Here is a 23,702-nt window from a genome sequence, read left to right on the forward strand (position 1 = left end):
ATAAAAATGCATGATTAAAACCTATATAATCATATTAACTAATATTAACCCAATAAATTTGTAAAAGAAAAACATCCAAAAAAGCCTACAAAAAGTAAATTTCATCTTAAGAATGTTACTGTTGATCTTGTAAACAATGTTAAGTCCATCCACTTTGCTAAATTCCACCAGATTTTAACAGACTTAGAGAAAAAGTGAGTAGAAAAGTCAATAAAAGGAAAACTGATGGCTCCTAGTTATTTAATACATCTCTAAGCCACAGAATTATAACTTCCTAGGTTTAACAAAGTAGATTACACAGCAGAGGCTGATTCACATTTATAAAAATATATGACATTTTGTTCATATCAGTGAGGAATGTCTTTTGGAGATAAGATATCCAAAGGGCTGTGGGCGGCCCTTTTATCCTAACAGCAGATACTCCAATGAGTGGAAATCACAGTTTGTGAAGCTTGGGAAATAAACTCTCCTCTATATTTGCACTTGATTTTAAAGAGCAAAGCATGGGCTAAGCCAGCTTTTCTTCCTACTGATTCAGACACTAAATATAGAGGCAGCTTTAACTATTTGATTAAATGTATTGTTTAAAAATGACAATTATATTTGCAATTAAAATGAAGATGAAAATTGCAATTGCTTTATCTATAGTATATTTCTTTTTCTTTTTTATTTTTGTGGTTGTTGTCATTTACAGAGTTAACTTTTTCAACAAAAGGTAAAAGACATTAAGCATTGACTATTAACAGACTTCCTGGAGTGGTCCCCAGTTAGCCTCCCCTGTGTTCACATCAGGGGCTTGATTGTCTGATTTTGTTAGGTCTGAAAAAACGCCAAGGTAAATGGAGCTACTGCAGTTAGTGTAACAATGAGCAACAGGTGATTTTGTGCCAAAGAACTGGAAAATTCTCCATGTACATATACACGTCTTTGGTATATTCTAAATGCTAATTTTTAAAACTGAGAAAGAGTAAAATGCAAGCAGTGTCCTTGAGTTCCTAAGTCATAAAAATTCTTTTGTGGAAAAAGAGGAAGTTATAAAATATTCACTTAACAAATATGTATTGTGTAATAGTACACCTAGTACTCACACTGGGAAATAACTACAAAAACCAATACAGTGCAATGACTGCCCTTAAAGAACGGTGCTATTGCTGTCACAGTCACATAAAGATATGGCATAAGAATGCTTTACTTCTTACCTTATTTATGGTACCTTAACTGGGTTACTCCAGTGACTGAGATAAATGTCACAAAGCAGAATAGTCAAGCCTCCCAACATGCACAGGTCAAAGACATTTTTTCTGTAAATTCTTGAACTTTGGGTTTTATATTTAGGTTGCAGTCTTTCTCAGGAGTGATTGTTTAAGAGAATATTTTCAATCCTGAATTTGGTCTCAGAAGGACTGCCAAGATTCAGAAAATACAAAGCATTGAATGAAAAAGAAAGACAAAGCATTTTGGTAGTTGTGACAATTTTGTTTTATGTTTGTTCTAAACATCATTTATACTGACCAATACCATATATTACAAACATCCTTTTCAGACCATTTTTGTCACATAATAAGGCTATTTCATTTGCTCAGCTTAGTAATTAAAATGGACTTGGAGGTCTGGTGGTTATATTCATTGTAATTATATTAATTAGTCAACCATGTTTCTCACCTAAAAGTTTCCTAAGAAATTATTTCTCTTTAATAGATGTCATTTTTGGCAAGTACTAACAAAAAAGTGACAGATATTTTACAAAGTGTTGGAGGAGAATTTTTTCACTCTTACCTTGTTTGTGTATATGTGTGCATATTATATAACACAAGAGTCTAATCTTTTTAAACTAAATCTAGCAGAAGGTATGTAATACTTTTTATAGCCAAAGGAAAAGAGAGTTGAGGTGAGGTAGAAGTGGGTAAAAGGGCAGTAAATGGGAATGGAAAGAGACTTGACTTTGGGTGGTGAGCACAAGATGAGGTATGCAGATAATGTTTTATTGACTTGTACGCTTGAAACCTGTATGGTTTTATTAATCAATGTCACCCCAATAAATTCAGTAAATAAAAAATTTAAAAATAAAAATTTATTGGGGGAATATGGGTTAATAAAGTTAAAGCTACTGTTTTCTACATGAAATGGCACTTTGCTGATGGAAATGGGGCTCTTTCATGGAATCGCGAGAAAAGCATTTCACAGACCCCTACATGGGAAATTGTGTTGTGGCAAGATTCATTCAGGTGGAAATAGAAGGCCACTTCATGACCCATCTCCATCCATCCTGCCATGGGAAAATTTTAACCATGTCCTCAGTAAGACCAAAACAAAGAGCAGTGTCCAGAGTTTCCATTTCATATTAAAGCTTAGTCCTTTGGAGTCCACAAGTGACTGCAAAATGGTCTCAGGCCCTATCCAGGTAGCTTAGTGCTCTTCCTGGCTGAGCTGCTATACCCAGGCTCCCTCCTGGAGCCTGTGTTTGGAGTCCAAGTAGCTGCTAGACCCACATGGTTACTATGGAGAAACGTGTAGGCAAATGCAGCAAGCATGTATTCCTGGGGCAGAGGGGTGGGCAGAGAGAAGGAAAGAAACTCCTTTGTTTAGCTGGATTATATTATCTGGGCTTGGAATGAACCAGGAGGTTTTTAAAAATAACCAGTCAACTACCCAAGCTTTCTCAGATTCTGATGGGTCCACCGTGTAGTTGGACTGACAGACCTCTATGGTCAAGCACTGCCCCCTGTGCCATTTTTGACTTCTACTGGGCATGGGCTTACCTCTTCCCATTCCCGTTCTCACCAGGGAGTCTTGTACCAGAGGGCAGGGAGTGCTCCTGGGGAGATTTCCTGTCCACTCTTAGGATTAATTCTCTTTGGGGGACAGTCCCCTGGAGTATATAAATGGGCCTGTAAATGTTATAGCCTCCTGGTAAAGTGAGCAGGCTTTTGCTCCCTGATTGATTATGTTCAGCAATGTCTGATTACCTTTGCTTCCTTCCTTTACTAATAGCTAGCTGTCTACCTATAGTAACAGCACCACCATCAAACCGTTATTGAATTCCAAACCCAGCTTCATTCTTTACTTTCTTCAACTCTCATCTTCTATCAATGTCCAGTTACAGTAATTAACTACACTATTATATAGCAAACTCTGAATAAATAGCCTCTAGTCCTAAAGTAAAATAAAAATAGTCCCAAAATAAAATAGAAAATAAATAAATAAAATGTGACATGGCATCAATTAGAACTGGACATAACACTTTTTGAAACATTTTTCTAAAGTCCTGTTACTCCACTGAAATAAAGTTGGAACAGTTGTTCAAGAGCATGTAATTTAATTAGAAGTAAAATAGTGCCTCTGTCTATAACACCCCTTCCATTCTGCTTTGTTTAACTATAAAAGCAACTTCTAAAGTCAGAATACTGCTCCAAAACATATGTGTATCTCCTCTGACCCCTGAAATTTTCTTAATGAATCAAATACAATTATTATAAACTCCACAAATTACACATGTGTTGCTATTACATATGTGTTTTTGTTTGATTATTGTTTGTCTTCACCAATAGGATATATAGGTGGTGAGGGTAGAGACCATCTTCTGTTGCTTATTATTTTCTTCAATACCAGCTTAGGCCTGGCATGTAGCAGCTGCTCATAATTATTTGTTAAATAAACTTTATGCCATATAAGACATTTTGAAAAAAGTAGATGATCACCATTTGACTTAGTTTTGTACTTTTTATAAAGATTAATCACCTTATGTACACAAAAACTGCTGTACATATCTTTTCCCAAGTAATGTTATATACAATATAAAATATTCTAAGTCATTCAGAGAAATAGCATACTAAAAATCAAAGTGAATTTGTTGTAGTATCGAATGCAAAATTTATTAAATACTGTTATATTTGAAATCATTTATCTTAAAGGCATTCAAAAAAATTAAGACACCTCCTCACTTCTTAACAGTGTCACCATAAGGTAGGTACTATTTTTTAAGTTGCAGAGCAAATGTTTTATAATCAAAAGAAGAGACTATTTGGTTACATTGGTTTTTGGATTAGTAAATTTGGGGGAGGGATATGATATCAAACAACTGAAGGACATTTTGATGAATGCTTAGAAAAATTAGTAAGTATGAAAAAGTGTTACAACCAAAAGTTATTTACCAGCAAGAGTAAATGAGCTATTAAATTAACCACAATTACACAGAAAAAGGGTTTGCATTTTTTTCTGTAGTTTAACTGGTTGAGACACTGTGCAGGGCTGCTGTGTGGATCTGCCAAGAGTACACCATCGAATAACTTGGTAAAGGATGTTCACGTGGAGTAGCAAGAGCATTTACCCTGAAAACCTCAAAGTTTGTGTGTGGCAAACCATTAATTTGTGTGTTTTTCAAATGTAAATTATTACTCTTCATGAAAAGTAACATCAATGGAATGTTTTCTACCCAGAAAAATTCCATAAGACTTCACAAACTGAAAGGCAGAATAGAATTTCAAAACAAGAGCCTCTCTGCATCATTCAGATGATTCCTTGGGGAGTTGGAGGAGGCCACTTATAATTAGTTGGAACATGTCTTTGACCAGGAGTCTAGAGTCCCTTTTGCCAGTGGGAAAAATGTCTAAAAGCACTAAATTGCTACAGGAATCTCAACCAAGATTTTGTTTAAAGCATGTACATAAGATAGAAAGCATACTTCCCTTACAATGCCCTATTTTTTTATTTGTATTGTTTTAACTCCTCGAAATAGTTTCAATGTGTGCTGAGTGATCCATTCTTCTTTTTGCAAGGTCTGGCATGATGTGGAGCCTAGCAGAAACAAGGGGACAAGGCAAGGAGGAGCACTGAATTACTTTTCTTGTTTTGTTCTGGTTTTTTTCCATGTTAAAGAAGACCCAAAAGAAAACATAGATCATTGCAATAAACATTTTGTATTTTCATATTTCATTGTAGAAGTCAAGAATGCTTGCCAAATAATGACTGTGGGTACAGCTATAGTCACATTTGGCCTCAACTCAAAGTATTACCTTTATCCCAGTGATTGTCCTTATTTTATTATGTAGGTTAGGTCCATTAGATGGGGGCCGGAATGCCAATCTTTCATTCTTCCTTCAGGGTGTGAGTGTGTGTGTGAGTTTGTGTGTGTATGTGTGAGAGAGAAAGAGAAGCAGGGTCACAGAGAGAGAGGTAGGTGAGATTTTAAAAACCATTTCAGTTTTGTTTTATTTTGTTACTTTAAATTTGCCCTTTGGTATTGTTAGAATTTTTCTGGTACAGGAGCTTTTAGAAGATGGACTGAATTACAAGACATCAAAGTTGCAAAATATAAGGGAACTTATCATTTACAAAGTGAGGCATGGACCAGGAAGTAGGGAGAAGTGTGTTTCAGATGATTTTTCAAGGGGGAAATAAAAGTTTAGTGATTGACTAGAAAACAATCACAATTAATATTTATGAGTCAGAGAGTTGGCCTGTCAGTCATCTGTCTTTTTTTTCAATCTTGGAATCGTGTGTACAGGAAAGAACAGTACCAGCACCAAGCTTCCACCAACCAATGACAGGAACAGAGGGGCAAACTCCAGCAACTATCCCGCTATGGCTATGCTTCTATGCACACCATTCTTTCTCCTGAAATGTTTTGCCCCCTTTCTTTCTGCCTCAATAACTTAAAGCCTCCCTGCAAATAGCTGCCTCCTTTGTAACACTTTCTTTGATCACTTTGACCAAGTAACCTCACCCTTCTTCCACAGAGCTAAGTAATGATTCTTTAATGAACCTCCACAATGTTCTCTGCGTGCAGGGTTTTTGTTTTCCTTCACCCTGCCAAAAATAAGAAACCAAAAACAACATTCTTTGGCTGTATGATCTTACACAAATCACTCCACTTCCCAGTTCCAGAGTTTCTAAATATATAAAAATAGAGATTAAGTTAGTAACAACCTCATAGGCATGGTTTAAAGAATTATATAAGTGAATCATTTAAAGTAAGTAATGCAGGTGAAGAGGTAGGTGCTCAATAAATATGAGAAATGATTAGCAATTATTTCTGCCTAATGCCACCTGTGAGCACATATTATGTGGTTTCCCTCCCTTAGCTTTGCCTTCCATTCAGCATATTGATTGAGTGCATCCTATGTGCAAACGGCTGTGGTAAGTACTGCAGAGCACACAGAGATCCCTAAGATACCATTACTGGACCTAAGGAGCCTGCGGTCCTTTGGAAGAGGTAAAACAAATCACTTCAGTGAAGGAACAAAACAATCATTAGAAAATTGTAAGCAATCTTCTGGAGAGAATTCAAAAACTAAATATATCTCTGGCTTCCCCAAACTAGTCTGATTTTTAGAATTCCCTAGAAAAAGTGATGCTTAAAAACAGATTTCCAGGTATTAACCAAGAACTAATAAGTCAGGGTGTCTGGTTTGTAGCCAAGAAAATGCAAGTGATTTTGATGATCCTACATGTGTGTAATCCCTAAAATATTCACCTATTATTACAAATAAAGGCTTTCTGTTAAAAGTTAACTCTTTGTGTTCTTGGGGTCCAACCTCTTTTGCAGCAAAATGGCTAAATGCACCAAGAAAGTTGGAATTATCAGTAAATACGGCACCTGTTATGGCATCTCTCTCAGGGAAATGGTGAAGAAAATTTAGATCAGCCAGCACGCTAAGTTCACTTGTTCCTTCCCTTGCAAAACCAAGATGAAGAGGCAAGCCATTGGGATCTGGTACTATGGCTCCTGCATGAAAAGAGTCACTGGTAGTGCCTGGACCTACCACACCTCTTCTGCTGTCACAGTAAACTCTGCCAGGAGTTGAAAGACCAATAGAAGTTCCACAATGTGAAACATTACTAGCCAATAATAAAAGAGTTAAATTATGTAACAACAAAAAAACAATTAACCCTTTGTGAGAGTCAGGATGGAAAGAAGAGAGACGTCACTTAGGTGAGGAAGTTTCTACCCAGTGGTTTAATCTGCTCAATAAAACAGGAAGCAAGATCTTCTGCTAAGAATGAGACAGGTAGAAGTACAGTTCAAGGTCTGGGAAATGTGGAAAAGGTTGCAAGAGTTGCTGCAGGATGTGTCATAAGAATAAGTAGAGGAAAATCAACCTCTAGGGTCCATTATGCTGCAATATTTCTATCTGGAATTCCCAAGTCACATTTATACCTGAGCCTGGGTCCTTCTCAAACCCCCAAAAGCTCATATAAGTGGAAATGTACAGACAATGTCAATAAAAGTAAATTTTTAATATTGCTTATGACAAGATCAAGTACTGTGAATTCCAAGTATATGTTGACAACCTTGTTTCCTCTGCCCAGTGCAAAATTTAAACTTTGATCTCAAGAAATGTCTAGGGGTCAGATTCTCATATAAATAACAAAAAAAAATCTACTCATTGAGCTCTTTGTTGACTTCTTCTGTGGCTGACTTCTAAATATATGAACTCTCCTAGGGTCAGAATATGACTTCATTATTAAACCTATATTGGTGTTGCTTTTCATGTTTTTTTTCTTTTTTGTGATTGAACTATTTTACTCCTCTCATCTTTCCACATCAAATCCTCACTGTTGTAATGGGTCTCCCACAGTCCCAGGCAGTTATGGGTGTTTGGGGGAAGTGCTCCTGTGGCATTATTGATTGCAGCCTTTCCAGGAAGGGCAATGATTTACTGCATTGCTTCCTGTGCAGCTGTGAACTTGCTGTACAGTGACAGGGCCTTCACTGGCCTCCTCAGTCTCAACTTGACAAGACTTCTAGAGAGTGAGCTAGCTCTATTGAAGTGAAGTGTCCTCATCCCCAATAGTATTCTGTCCCTCAAACTAAACCCAGGTCAGTGAAAGGTTAGTGAAAACATGGTTAAGAACTTAGTAAATGATGACACTGAAATTGAGGCTGTCCCTGCTGTCTTCACAAGGCCTCTGACCCATGACTTGGCCCCCTGAAAGCTTCATGCTGTCATCCTCACTACCTCCCTGTGCTCCTAGGCTTTTCTCAGCTGCCTGCTTCCTCACCCACAATCTCACTATTTCACAGGCTAATATTCTATTGATTTTTCTTGGCTAAACTATAAAAATGGACCTTTGACCCCAGACAGCACTGTGGTTTCAGAATTAGCCATTGTCTGTATCAGTATTTAGTTCTGCAAAGAGTAATTGGAATCCTATTGCAAATGGACTCTAGTATGTCATCATAGATACACGATGTTAGTCTTCATAGTGATTAGAATAATAGCTATGTGGTACTGAGAGCTTAATATATGTCAGAGATCATGCTGAGATCTTTGCATACACAATACAATTTAAGTTTGTTATTACTTCATTCTATGGCTTAGGAAAACTGAAGCTCAGAGGGATCATATTACTTTGCAGGTACATTCAAAAAGTAATGAAACAAGGATTCCACTGAAGTTAGTCTAACTTGAGTACTCATTCTCTTAACTGCTATACTTTCTTTTCCAAAAATCTCAGTCTTTAAATGATGTCCCATGTTCCACATTTCCTAAACCTTTTTCGGTATCTCACTATCATTCTTTGATTTCTCTTTGAAGACCATTTATCATGTTTATGCCTTCCATCTACCTGCATACTTGCAAATAGTTTCATGAGTAGAATCTCTATCACCCATTTATTTTTTTGCCCACTAACACACCTAGTATATTGGAGTTATGCTTTTTGACCTTATGTAGCCTCCGTGTTCTATATGGCTCATATCCTGATTTATCACAAGTAAAAGTGATAAGACTGACATGGGGCAGGAGAAGATGATGGGAGAGAAACTAGATAGTCACCATTGATCTCAGAGGGCTGCTGGGTCTTGGCCCTGCCATCAATTATTAGATATGATCTCCCTGGATATTGTTTGTCATAATTCCCTTCTGAGTGCCTATAGGCAACTTTTTCCCAGAACTGAAAGAAAATGGAATCCAAATGTTATAAATTATTTTAAGAATTCAGAAACATAGGAACTCTACCCAATGGTCTCGGGCTATGGTTAGTGATGTTAAGCAATAACATCCTCTTTCCTCTTTCTTCCATCCTCTACCTGAGATATGCACCTTCCACCAGCTAATCTTATTCATGCATCTCAAACCAGTTCTTACATACAAAAGATCCAGGGAAATCTCCAGAGTTCTGTGGGCCATCACTGAGATCTACTGAGAGGTAACTTGGTATTTAATGTCACAAAGAATCTAGAAGCAATTCCTACATTTTAATTTCTCCTGATTTGTGTTGCAGGTTACACCTCATTGTAATAACTGGATAAAACCATAAGTCCTCTTTTTTTCATTATGTAGGAAAATCACTTCAAAGGACATTCACTATAGTCTCACAGAGTGTAGCGTCTCCTAGAAAGTGAGCCAACAAGGGGAATGATCTCTACCACGTGGATCTGTTCCTCCCATTACCCATGTTGCTAAGCTAATGTGCCCACTCACTGTATATTGGATGCTGTTGCCTACAGTGATCTATAGGCCATGAGTTTTACCTCAGTGACCCTTTATCAGATGATTTTACCCTTTTTACTCATGTAGAAACAGATAGAGCATAGTATCCAATATTTTTGCCACCATATATAAGGTAAAATTCTTCACAATTTACCAATATTCTGAACAATTTAGTTACCAAAAAATATAATAGGCTATTCAAGCATGAATAAATAGCATTCCCACAATTATTCATCAAAACTTTTATAAATATTTCAGATCCCCCCTTTGGTAGATTGCTTTTATTTCTAGTTCATCATGATTTGGAACAGAATTGAAAGGCTGAGTATGTCATGTTTGGGGTAAAGCAAAGAAATAGCAGTCTTTGCAAATGCCTCCATTTCATACATACACGTATATGGTATTACCAGGCCTGTTTCTGAATAAAGAAACCAGCCACACAGTCCTCCTGACAATTGTTATCAGGACTAAATGACACTCAATTTTTATCAAGCCTCTTCTCAGAGTTATTGAGGTCTCCCATAATATCATCAAGTAAGTAAACACTGCTGTGCATATAGCTCTTGCTATTTTCATGGAAATAGCAGGCAGTTTTCACAAGCTTGCACAGGAACTATGGCAGTCAATGCCTCTTTTATAACAGCAGCATGTCCATGCCATTTCACGTTGTCTGGACACATAGATACATGGAAAAATAAGATTATTCCCTTTATATCTACTTGTAATTTTTTTCTAGTAACAGCTGAAAACTTCACTTCAGTAAAGCAGTTAGTCCTGCTGCTTGAAGAAAATAGACACATTATCTGAGGTAATATATAAGTCTCATTAAGAAGATGGAATAGACTAATTCCCAGCATATCTCCCATGCGTAGGAAAACTAAATTGTGAAGTAGAGCAGTAACACATCAATTATCCTTTCTGCATGGAATTAGATGAGTCTCACTGCTACTTTATACCACATTATGTAATTTTTATAAATAACCATTTATATCAGAGTACTTCAGCCTGCTGCCTCATAAAAAAAAGACAACTAATACTTCTATTCCCAATAAGACTTATTCCTGAAATTATTTAAGGAATCCAGGTAGTCTATCTAAAATTTGTGTTACTACTTCTTAACATATGCCCAAAGAGTAGATGTTAGTATTACCCTAAAAACAAATATTATACATCTGACATTACTTTTTTTTTTCATTTAAGACAGGGAATACTTTATTCAAACCCATCAGAGAAATGGACTGGCTGGGTCTATAACAAAGCATCGTGTTTTAAAGCATAGGCCAGTAACTGTTTTTGAGTGTACATGGCTACATACAAATTAACTGATCAGACCACAATTTTTCAATGTTTAAAACAGAATAAGATTTCCTGTAAAAGTAGCACCATTGTGACATTTTAACTTTATTATCCCTCTCCTCCTTCTTCACCCTCTCCTTCAACAGAATCCATACCAGCCTCCTCATAACCCTTCTCTAGGGCAGCCATGTCCTCACGGGCCTCCAAAAACTCTCCTTCCTCCATGCCGTCACCTACATACCAGTGGACAAAGACACGCTTGCCATACATCAGCTCAAACTTGTGGTCCAGGCAAGCCCAGGCCTCAGCAATAGCTGTGGTGCGGCCCAGCATATACACAGCTCGCTGTTGTTGTTCTTTGGCCAGGTCTCCACCAGGCACCACAGTGGGAGGCTGGTAATTAATGCAGACTGTGAAGCCAGTGGGGCACCAGTCCACAAACTGGATGGTACGCCTGGTCTTGGTGGTAGTGGCAGCATTGACATTTTTGGGAACCATGTCATCATGGTACAACACTCAGCAAGCCATGTATTTACTATGGTGAGGGTCACATTTCACCATCTGGTTGGCCGGCTCAAAGCACACATTGGAGATCTGTGGTACAGTAAGCTGTTCATGGTAGGCTTTCTCAGCAGAGATGACAGGGGCATATGTGGCCAGAGGATGCAGGGATAGGAGACCAGGTTGATCTGGAATTTGGTCAGATCAACATTCAGGCTCCATCAAACCTGAAGGAAGCAGTGATAGAAGACATAACTTGACCTGTTAACCTATTCAGGTTAGTGTAGTTTGGGCACTCAGTACCAAGGTTTCTATGACAGTTGTCGTAGATAGCCTCGTTTTCAACCATGAAGGCACAATCAGAGTGCTCCAGGGTGGTATAGGTGGTGAGGATGGAGTTGCAGGGCTCCACTACAGCTGTGGAAACATGAGGGTTGGTGGGGGGGTGGGGTTTGGCAGTAAATGGAAAGCTCCAGCTTGGACTTCTTGTCATAATTGACAGAGAGATGCTCCATCAACAGGGAGGTGAGCCCAGAACCAGTTCTGCCACCAAAGCCAGGGAAAACCACGAAGCCCTGAAGACCTGTGCACTGGTCAGCCAGTTTCCAAATTCAGTCCAGGTCAAAATCAATAATCTTTTTGCAAATGGTGTAGTGTCCACAGACATAGTTTTTGGCAGCATCTTCCTTGCTTGTGATCAGCTGCTCCGGGTAGAAGAGCTGGTGGTAGGTACCAGTGTGAACTTCATCCATGACTGTGGGTTCCAGGTCTACAAACAATGCCCTCAGCACATGCTTGCCAGTGCCTGTCTCACTGAAGAATGTGTCAAAGGAGTCATCTCCCCCACCAATGGTCTTGTCCCTTGGCATCTGGCCAATGGGATCTCAGCCATGTTCCAGGCAGTACAGATTCCAGCAGCCATTGTCGATCTGGACACCAGATCAGCCAACATGGATAGAGATGCACTCATGCATGGTTGCTGCTTTGTGGCTGCCAGGCAGATGGAGGAGAGGAAGAAGAGAGGTTGTTGCTTCTTATGGCACAACTCATAGGCAGTCAATGTAAAAGAAACTGCTGACATTACATTTTTAATTAAGACTGGCTCCTAACAACTGAAGTAAAGACAACTAATACCATTCAAAATGAAGGTTTTGGAGATCTTGTGTTAAATCATGATTTCTGTTTAAGTAGTTACTCAGGTTTGTAATATCAGGTTAGCATATATGAAGTGCTTAAAAACAATTTCATTTCTTAAGTAGTTTAAATATCTCCTCCACACTCTTGTTTATACAATTTTTGTTAGAAAATATTTTATATGGCTATGATATCCCAAATACAGAAATTTAATATCACAGGAGTTAAATCAATGGAGGTTTGTAAATGAAGACATTGCTTATTAAAATGATAGGGAGCTTGTTTTAAATGTGGACTGTGTAATAAAAACAAGATAATGGCAATATAAATGTTTTGCAAATTATAAAGTTTTAAAGATATTTTTAAAAAGAAAGATATATGTATTGTAGTTTTTAAAAGAATCTTAAACATTTGTTATTTTTATTGAATTTATTGGGTTATATTGGTTAATAAAATTATATAGATTTCCAGTGTATAATTCTATTAATACATCACCTGTATTGTGTGTTTAGCACCCAAAGTCTAGTGTCCTTCTGTCACCTTTGATCCCTCCTTTACTCTCTACTGCCTTCCTCCACCTGCCCTTTCCCTCTGGTAATCACCACATCATTGTCTGTGTCTATGAGGGTCTTTTTTTTTCTTTTTTCTTTTTTTTTTTTTTTTGCTTAATCCCTTCACCTTTCTCACCCAATACCCAAACCCCCTCCTCTCTGACAGCTGTCAGCCTGTTCTCTACTATGAATCTGTTTCTATTTTGTTTGCTAATTTATTTTGTTCATTGGATTCCACATATAAGTAAAATCATATGGTATTTTTCTTTCTCTGACTGACTCGCTTCAGTTAGCATAATACCGTCTGTGCCCATCCAGGCTGTTGCAAAAGGCATGATTTCCTTCCTTTTTATGGCCAAGTAGTATTCCATTGTGTAAATATACCACAGCTTTTTTAGCCCCTCATCTACTAATGGGAAGTTAGGCTGCTTCCTAATCTTGGCTCTTATAAATAGTGCTTTGATGAACATAGGTGTGCATATATTCTTTCAAATCAGTGTTTTGGGTTTCCTTGGATATATTCCCAGAACTGGAATTGCTAGATAATAAGGAAGTTCAATTGTTAATTTTCTGGGTTTTTTTTTCTTTTCTTGAGGAAACTCCATATTGTTTCCACAGTGGCTGCACCAATCTGCATTCCCACCAACAGAGCATTAGGGTCCCTTTTCTCCATATCTTCACTAACACTTGTTATTTTTTTTATTTACTGATGATAGCCATTGACAGGTGTGAGATGACATCTCATTGTGATTTTAACTTATATTTCTCTGATGATTAGTGACATTGAGCATCTCTTTATGGTCTATTGGCCATCTTTGTATGTCCTCTTTGGAGAATTATCTATTCAGATCCTTTGCCCATTTTTTAATTGGATTGATTGTTTTTTTGGTGTTGAGTTGTTTTTTTTCTTTATTAACTTTGAATATTAACCCCTTATCAAAGGTAGAATTGAAAAATATGTTCTCTCATTTGGTGGCTTGTCTTTTCATTTTGTTGATAGTTTCTTTTGCTGAGCAAAAACTTTTTAGTTCTCTGTAGTTCTATTTGTCTATTTTTTTCTTTTGTTTCCCTTGCCCTAGGATTTTTATGGCTTCTAGCCTTACATTTATGTCTTTGATCCACATAGAGTTTTATCTTGTGTATGGTGGAAAGAAGTGGTCGAGTTTAACTTTTTGCATGAAACTGTCCAATTTTCCTCACACCATTTATTGAATAGACTGTTTTTACCCCATTATATATTCTAGCTTCTTTTGTCAAATATCAATTGACCATAAGGTATAGATTTATTTGTAGTCTCTCTCTTCTGTTCCATTGGTCTATATGTCTGTTTTTATGCCAGTACAATGCAGTTTTGATATCAGGTAGCATGATTCCTCCAACTCTGCTCTTCTTTCTCAAGATTGCTGAAGCTATTCAGTGTCTTTTGTGGTTCCATATAAATTTTTGTAATATTTGTTCTAAATCTGTGACATGCACCATTGGCATTTTGATGGAATTGCATTGAATCTATAGATTGCTTTGAGTGGTAGAAATGTTTTAATGTGTTTCCTATCCAGGCTTCCACTAATTTGTATATTCCTCAATTTCTTTCTTTAGTATCATAATTTTTTGAGCACAGGTCTTTTACCTCCTTGGTTAAATTTATTCCTAGGTACCTTATTTTTTTGTTGTAATTGTAAATTGTATTGTTTTATTGGTTCAAATTTCTGATAAATTATTACTGGTATATAAAAATGCCACTGATATTTACATATTAATTTTGTATGCTACTATTTTACTGAATTCATTTATCAGTTCTAGTAATTTTTTGGTGGAGTCTGTAGGGTTTTCTATAAATAGCATCATGTCATCTGTAGATAATGGCAATTTTAGTTCTTCCTTTACAATTTGAATACCTCTTATTTCTTCTTCTTGTCTTATTGTTGTGGCTATGACTTCCAGTACTATATTGACTAAGAGTAGTGAAAGTGGACATCTCTGTCTTGTTCCTGAGAAACACTTTTAGTTTTTGCCCATCAAGTATGATGCTGGCAGTAGGTATGTCATATATGTTGAGTTATGTTTCCTCTTTTATTTCCTTTATTATGTTGAGGTATATTTCCTCTATTCCCACTTTTCTGAGAGTTTTTATCCTAAATGGGTGTTGGATTGTATCAAATACATTTTTCTGCATCTAGTGATATAATTTTGTGATTTTTATTCTTCATTTTGTTTATGTGGTGTATCTTGTTTATTGATTTGAAAACATTGTACCAACCTTGCATCCCCTGGATAAATCCCTCTTGATTATGGTATACAAATGTTTTAATGTATTCCTATATCCAGTTAACATCTATGTTCATTAGTGATATTGACCTAAAACTTTCTTTCTTTGTAGTGGTTTTATCTGGTCTGGGAACTAAGTTAATGCTGACCTCATAAAATGAAGTTGGGAGTCTTTCCACCTCTTGAATTTTTTGAAATAGTTTAAGAAGGATAAGTGTTACTTCTATTGTCTGGAACTTTTTAAATTAATGCTTCCATTTCATTTGTTGTCTATTCAGATTTTATGATACTCCCTGATTCAGTTTTGGAAGGTTATATGCTTCTAGGAATTTATCTATTACATCCAGGTTGTAATTTGCTGACATATAGTTGTTTGTAATATTTTCTTACAATCTTTTGTATTTCTTTGGTGGCAGTAGTTACTTCTCCTCTTTCATTTCTGATTTCATTTATTTAGGTCCTCTCTTTTTTCTTTGTGAGTCTGGTTAAAGTCTTTTCTATCTTATTTATCTTTTCAAAGAACCAGTTCTTGGTTTTATTGGATTTTGTTTATAAACTTTTAGTCTCTATGTCAGGTAATTATGCTCTAATCTTAATTATTAACATGTAAAATATTGATGGGGAGAAGGTGAAACAAAAATTCTGCAGGTTTTGAGTCTAATATCAGTTCTATACCAAGCACAATTCACAGGGAGTAAGAAGAAAGTCTGAAGAGAAATCCCAGGATTTACAAAAGTGCTGAATATGAAAGTAGGAAAGTTGATCTTAATTGACTGCCATACTCTTGATACTTGCCACTGTGCTATATGCTTCACAATCCATGTGTATGGTATACTTGGACTGCTGTAACAAAATACCACAGACTGGGTGGCTTACACAACAGAAATTTATTTCTCACAGTTCTGAAGACTAGAGGTCCAAGATCAAGGTGCTGGCAAGGTAGGCTTCATTATGAGGCCTGTTAGAAAATACCTACTCTGAAAGATTGTCCCTAAATGGGCCAGGGTTCCAAATCCATGATTTAGTAATCCTTTTTCATAGGGCCTTTCACTGCACTGCCCTCTTCAGAACACATAGGCACACTGCAGTGGAAATACACAGTAGAATAATTGCAGGTAATCATCCAAGGAACATTTTGGGTTTTTTTCCCCATTTTATACCAATATAGCATGTTCAAATTCATGATGGAAATAAGTTAGAGTGTACAATCCACTTCTTGAAATGTCTTTTTTTAAATATATTTTATTGATTATGTTATTACAGTTGTCCCATTTCGCCCCTTCACTCCTCTCCACCCTGCACTCCCTGTGCACTCACATTCCTCCCCTTTAGTTCATGTCCATATGTCATATTTATAAGTTCTTTAGCTTCTATATTTCCCATACTATTCTTACCCTCCCCCTGTCTATTTTCTACCTACCATCTATGCTGCTTATTTTCTGTACCTTTTCCCCCTCTCTCCTCCTCCATTTGCCCTATTGCTAACCCTCCATGTGATCTCCATTTCTGTGGTTCTCTTCCTGTTCTAGTTGTTTGCTTAGTTGGTTTTTGTTTTTGTTTTAGGTGTAGTTGTTAATAATTACGAGTTTTCTATAATCTTACTATGCATGTTTTTTACATTCTTTTTCCTAGATAAGTACGTTTAACATTTCATAAAATAAGGGCTTGGTGATGATGAACTCCTTTAACTTGACCTTATCTGAGAAGCACTTTATCTGTCCTCCCATTCTAAATGAAAGCTTTGCTGGATAAGCACTCTTGGATGTAGAGCCTTGCCTTTCATGACTTGGAATACTTCTTTCCAGCCCCTTCTTGCCTGTAAGGTCTCTTTTGAGAAATCAGCTGATAGTGTAATGGGCAGTCCTTTGTAGGTAACTCTCTGCTTTTCTCTTGCTGCTTTTAAGATTCTCTCCTTATCTTTCATCTTGGGTAATGTAATTATGATGTGCCTTGGTGTATTCCTCCTTGGGTCCAACTTCTTTGAAACTCCCTGAGCTTACTGGACTTCCTGGAAGTCTATTTCCTTTGCCAGATTGGGGAAGTTCTCCTTTATTACTTGTTCAAATAACTTTTCCACTTGTTGCTCTTCCTCTTCTCTTTCTGGTATCCTTATAATTCAGATGTTGGGATGTTTAAAGATGTCCTGGAGGTTCCTAAGCCTCTCCTCATTTTTTTGAATTATTCTTTCTTCATTCTTTTCTGATTGGATCTTGCTTGCTTGCTTCTGGCCCACTCCATTGATTTGAGTTCCAGTTTCCTTCCCATCACTATTGGTTTCCTGTACATTTTCCTTTATTTGACTTAGCGTGGCCTTCATTTTTTTCATCTAATTTGTGACCAAATTCAACCAATTTTGTGAACATCCTGATTACCAGTGTTTTGAACTGTGCATCTGATAGGTTAGCTATTTCTTTGTCGCTTAATTGTATTTTTTCTGGAGCTTTGATCTGTTCTTTCATTTGGGCCATTTATTTTGTCTCAGCATGCCTGTTATGTAGTAAGGAGTGGAGCCTTAGGTGTTCACCAGGGTGGGGCAACCCAGTCACTGTGTTGTGACACTTGTATGTGGGGGAGGGGTCTGAGAGGGAACAATGGCGCTTGCTCTGCTCTCTGCCAGATTTCAGTATCTTCTGCCACTTCCCCCAAGCAAACTAGGCCCTTCTGGTGCTGATCCCCATGTGGGTGGGCTTGTGTATGTTCTAGGACCCTTTGGGTCTCTCCAACAAACTCTCCTGCGAGGGTTGGAGTTTCTCCTAGCACCTCAACCCCCACAGGTGTTTTTAATCAGTGTTTTTAGGCTTTATTTCTCCACACTGGCACCCTGGATTGCATGGTCTGTGTAGCTCTCTAGTTTTCACCTGGTTTATCTGCGTGCGAATGTGGGACCACTCAGTTCACCAGCCACCTTGTGCACTGTGCCCCTCCATAAATGCTGCCTCCCTGGGTCTACCAGCTGCTGCTTTCCCATGACCCCTCTCCGCCAGGCCCCCCCGCTGACTCTGCCCCTCCTACTGTTCTGGATGAATGCATCTACTTTAACTACTTGGTTGTCAAACTTTCATACAATTCAATTTTCCATTTGTATTGGTTGTTTTTTGTTTCTAAATTGTTGTTGTCCTTATTTTGGTTGTGGGAGGAGACACAGTGTGTCTACCTATGCCTTCATCTTGGCCGGAAGTTGAAATGTCTTAATGAAGAGACTATGATTATTTCTCTACAGTTCTTTCACTTTGAGAAAAGTTTATGTTATGTTACTATGTTAATAATGTTCTTTACTAAAAAAAAATTGAAACACCTTTCTAGCAGAGTTGGAATAATGCTCATCATAATACAAAACACCTAAAAAGTTAGAATATAAGTTTTAAATTCTTTAAACTTTCTATCTATAAAAATATGGGTAAATATAGTGAACTTATTATCCTAAAGTTGTACTATTTTCAAAAATCTAACTTTTAACTGAGAATTTTAATTACACTGAATTTACCTAAGGCTTTAATACAAATATGCCCTGAGTTTTTAAAAAGCATTTATCAATATATGTCCTCTAAGTTAGATATAATTTGCATCATAAAAGAATTCTGATTATTAAAGTACCAGTAACTACAACAGCTCTTAGCATAAGGGATTCCTCCTATATATTTAAATTGTTATTCAACTTATAAAACATTCAATGTTTATGCAAGTGGTCATGAGGCTGTTTGTTTATTCAAAAGTTTCCTTCTCATCTCTCTCCTAACACTGTGCTAAAGATACCTGTCACAACCTTCATCCCTTTACACATAGTTCACACTTCAAAATCCTACTTATCTTAAGGTTTAGTTGTCAAACTCAAATATATCAAAATATTCATAAAATGTGTGCAATGTACTAAGCAAAATAAGTTTGACTCCATGACTCTTTTTCATAAATGAATTTGAAAGCTCTGTATAAGAAAATTTTATATTGCCTGCATAGCAACTATAAGCAGAGATGATCACTGCCAGTTTCTCACTGCAGAATGAAAGAATTTTTCCCCTTTACCCTATAACCCAAATATCACACTGAGCTTGAGGATGAAGCTGACATTTTAAAAGATCACCAAAAGTGTTCTCTTTCCAATTGCAATTATCCCCTCTATCTCAATGGGAGCCATTGCTGGGGTCTTTTCAGCTCTCCGGCATCTTTCTGGCTTGCTTTCATTATCCTGATTATCTATTCATTTGCTGCCCAGCACTCATTTTATGAAAGATCATGTCTGCCATTTCTATAATGAGTGCTTGACTTTTACTGCCAGCATAAACACATAAAATATAAAATAATTAAAGTTCACTAGTCACCAAAGTCTTGAGATCCGTCATGTTGCTAATTTGATTTTTCAAGCAATTGCTTTTCTGTGAACAAGACTGATTTTACCCCCTTAAGCAGTGCAAGGCTTGTGGTGGAAGGAGATTACTTGAACTGAAAGAGATCAATTTGATTGGACATCATTTATTTCAACTTTAAAGTTCATCTTCAGCTAAATAACCTCTATAAAGTATGATGATTCTAAGAGCCAACAAAAAATATTATCAGTATTTGAACATAAAACTTGTTTTAAGAGCTAAAGATTAAATAATGTACAGTTTTCAAAATAGTTGTGTTGGTTAATAAATATTTTACCTTCATTATGTATACTGGTTGAACTCTAAGGAAAGAATTCAGTGGGATAACTATGTAAGCCTGCACAACACAGATTAAAACTTTATTTACTCACATTGAGTAAGGACTTTTTTATTTTGAATACACTTCTGTGTGTGTGTGTGTGTGTGTGTGTGTGTGTATTTACCCATGTAGTAGATTTTATTTACTGTATTCTCTGTGTTGCTTTCTTTTTTAATCAAATTTATTGGGGTGACATTGATTAACAAAATTATATAGGTTTTTAGTGTACAATTCTATAATAATACATCATATGTATATTGCATTGTGTGTTTACCACCCAAAGTCAAATCTCCTTCTATCACAACATATTTCACCCCATTTACTACCTCCCCTTTACCCTCATTTCCCTCTGGAAACCATCATATTATTGTCTGTCTTCTTTTGATAAAACTGACAAGGTCTCCTAAGTGCCTCATGATAATGAATTCATCTGATGTTTAATAGCAAAAAGATTAATGGACTCATGTGATATTCATGTGGCTCTCTGGGGACATCAGGATGTGTTACATGGAGTGTAGTGTTTGTAAACAGATACAGTGGAATGTGTGTAATCCAAGGAACTGGAGTAGTCAAATCCTCTACCAATACTGTAGCAGGAAATAAAGAGACTTCCATTTATACTGGTTTTCTTTAGGGATAATAAAGATCTTGGCATATTTTTTTAAAAAGCACAAAAGCTAGAACACCTGGATTTGAAAACTGGCTGGATCATTTACCAGCCTTGTGGATTTGGGAAATTTTTTTATCTCTTACGTTCAGTCTCCTCAGCTTTAAAATAAAAATTTAATAATATCCGGCTTCATAAAGCCTTTCACAAGAATAAGGAGTAAGAGGAGGGAACAATCAGTCAATCAATCAATCAATATAATTCCTCCCTCACAAAGTTATTATAAGAAGCAAATGAAATGATATGCAATGTTTTTGTACAGTATTATGCAGGAATTTATTATTGTTATTCCTTTGGAAAGTAGTCATCTGGATAAAATTTACAGTTCATTTCCCACACACAGAAAAATAGTTGCCTTAGGAAGACATTACTTACTATGTAAGGACACGGGCACTGTTTTCTTAATAAGAAAACCAGATCTGACCAATTAAAGATTTTATCAAATTATTGTTTTCAAATTTGAAATTCAGATATCAGGTTTGAAGCAATACAGGAAGCTTCTCTTTTTCCGCAGGTCTCTGACATGCCCCAGTCTTCAGTAACTGAGCTTATAATCAAATTCAGACCTGCTGGTTTGGCTCTGTCATGGGAAGCTGTGCAGGTTGCCTCACCTCGCTGTGTAGAAATTAAAGATGACATCATCTCCCATTTCCTGCCAGTACTAGCATGCTGTCATTCTCATCACTTGTCTATAGTAATTTTTTACCAACCCTAAAAAACTTCTAATTAGTTTATGTACTTCTAGCCACACATAATTAAAAACCATTTTATAACTTTTGATTAAAAGAGATGCCACCTTTTCTGCCTCTGTTGATTGTCTTGCCCATTATTTGTATATCATAATCACCTCCCTGGATTTTTTTTAGTGCATGGTGTCTGTTCATATCTTTTTGATTTCAAGATAAAGCTTCCATTCCCTAGAAAATGATTCAGCAAATATAGTACAGGCCTCAGACAATGAATGCTACCTAATCTTCAATAATTAAGGCAGTCAATCTTGCAACATGGGCAGCCCCAATCTCAGGAGTATATGTTCAAATGTGTATTCCAGATAATCAGAAAACCAGGGAAATCCCAAATTCACATGAGTGGTTATGCTGCCATTGTTAATATATAGCGTGTATATAAAATTCCCTCACAACATGGTCAGTTGCAAAATCAATACATGATGACTCTGTACTCATATAAAGGCACACATATTAATAACAGGCATTACTACATATTATATATGCATAGTCAAAAGCACTGGAATAAGAGTCAAAATCTCTAGTTTTTTTAATTAAATAAATTTGACATGTAACATTATATAAGTTTAAGGTATACAGCATGTTAATTTCACACATTTATATTGTAATATGATTGCCAATGTAGAAATATTTATCACATTAATACAGTATTATTATTTATATTCATTACAATGTATGTTAGATCTCCATGGTTTATTCGCTACTCATGACCAATTTGTACCTTTAAATACCATCACTCTTATTCCCCATCCCCATCCTCCAGTAACCACCATTTTGTCCTCTGTTTTTTACACTTTGTTAGTTCCACAAATAAGTGATATAATACAGTATTTGTCTTTCTCCATCAGACTTATTTCTCTTAGTATATAACGTCCTCAAGTTTCATCCTTGTTGAAATGGAAGGATATTCTCCTTTCTTGTGGTTGAATAATATCTCATTGTGTGTATGTCCCATATATCTCTTTTATCCATTTATCCATTGATGGCATTTGGATTGTTTCCATATCTTGGCTATTGTGAATAGTTCTGTAATAAACATGGAAGCACATGTATTTCATGGAGATCATGTTTCATTTCCTTTGAGTATATAACCAGAAGTGGAATTGCTGAATCATATGGTAGATCTTTTTTTCTTTTTTTGGCTGCAGGGGGAACCTCCAAATTGTTCTCCATAGTTGTTGGACCAATTAACATTCTTACGAACAATGTATAAGGGTTTCCTTTTTACTGCATCTTCAACAGCACCTGTTGTCTCTTGTCTTCTTGATGATAACCATTCTAAGAGATGTGAGCTGATATCTTATCATGGTTTTGATTTGCATTTTCTTGATGATTAGTGATACTAAGCACCTTTACATGTACCTGTTGGCCATTTTGATGTCCTCTTTGGAAAAATGTCTATTTAGTTCTTCTGCCCTTTATATATTTAAAATATATACCCTTGTCCAATGGTTAATATATTTTCAATATGTAAACCCTTTTCCAATGTATGGTTTGCAACAATTTTTCACCATTCTGTAGATTGTCTTTTCATTTTGTTAACTGGTTTTATTTCTGTGAAAAAGCTTTTATGTTAGATGTAGTCCCGTTTATTGATTTTTGCTTTTGTTGTTTGTACTTTTGGCATCATGTTCAAAAAAATCATTGCTAAGACCAATATTGATGGGCTTCTTCCCTGTGTTTTTTTTTCTAGGAGTTTTATGGAATTGGATCATATGTTTATATCTTTGTCCATGTTGAGTTACTTCTTGAGTGGTGCGAGATAGAGGTTTAATGTTATTGTTCTGCTCTGTTTCTCCAGTTTCCCTAGCAACATGTGTTTAAGAGACTACCCTTTCCTCATTTAATTCTGGAATTTATATTCTGTTTCATCAGTAGATGTGTCTGTTTTTGTGTCAGTGTTTTTATTACTGTTTTTATTACTATGGCTTTACAGTATTAATATATCCAGAAGCATGATACCTTCTGTTTTGTTATTTTTTCTAAGGATTGCTTTGGTTTTTTTGTGGTCTTTTGTGGTTCCATTCACAAATTTGGGATTGTTTCTTCTATTTCTGTGAAGAATGCCAGGGATTGCATTGAATATGCAGACAGCTTTGGGTAGAATGGCCACTTTAACAGTATTAATTCTTCTGATTCACAAACAGAGGGTGTCTTTCCATTTGTGTCTTCTTCAATTTCTTTCAGCAAAATCTTGCAGTTTTCATTGTACAGATCTTTCATTCCCTTGGCTAAATTTATTCCTAAGTATTTTATTGTTTTTGATGCAGTTGTGAATGGGATAGCTTCCTTTATTCCTTGTTCAGATGCTTCATCATTAGTGTAAAGGAATGCATTTGATTTCTGTATGTTGATTTTGTATCATGCCACTCTCCTAAAATAGTTGATTAATTCCAAAAGTTATTTGACTGACTGGGACTCTTTGCAT

At 36.4% G+C, this 23,702-nt stretch overlaps 1 protein-coding gene and 1 pseudogene across 1 annotated transcript in view; one reads left to right on the plus strand and one right to left on the minus strand.

Moving 5' to 3' along the window:
• Positions 1 to 23,702, plus strand: part of GRID2 (glutamate ionotropic receptor delta type subunit 2) — a 1,404,853-nt gene that overhangs the window by 1,363,227 nt on the left and 17,924 nt on the right. The window lies entirely within an intron of this gene.
• On the minus strand, positions 10,839 to 12,205 carry LOC123806701 (annotated as a pseudogene).

This window comes from Phyllostomus hastatus, unplaced genomic scaffold, assembly GCF_019186645.2.
Source record: "Phyllostomus hastatus isolate PE091 unplaced genomic scaffold, TTU_PhHast_1.1 phas_scaffold_39, whole genome shotgun sequence".
Classification (NCBI taxonomy): domain Eukaryota; kingdom Metazoa; phylum Chordata; class Mammalia; order Chiroptera; family Phyllostomidae; genus Phyllostomus; species Phyllostomus hastatus.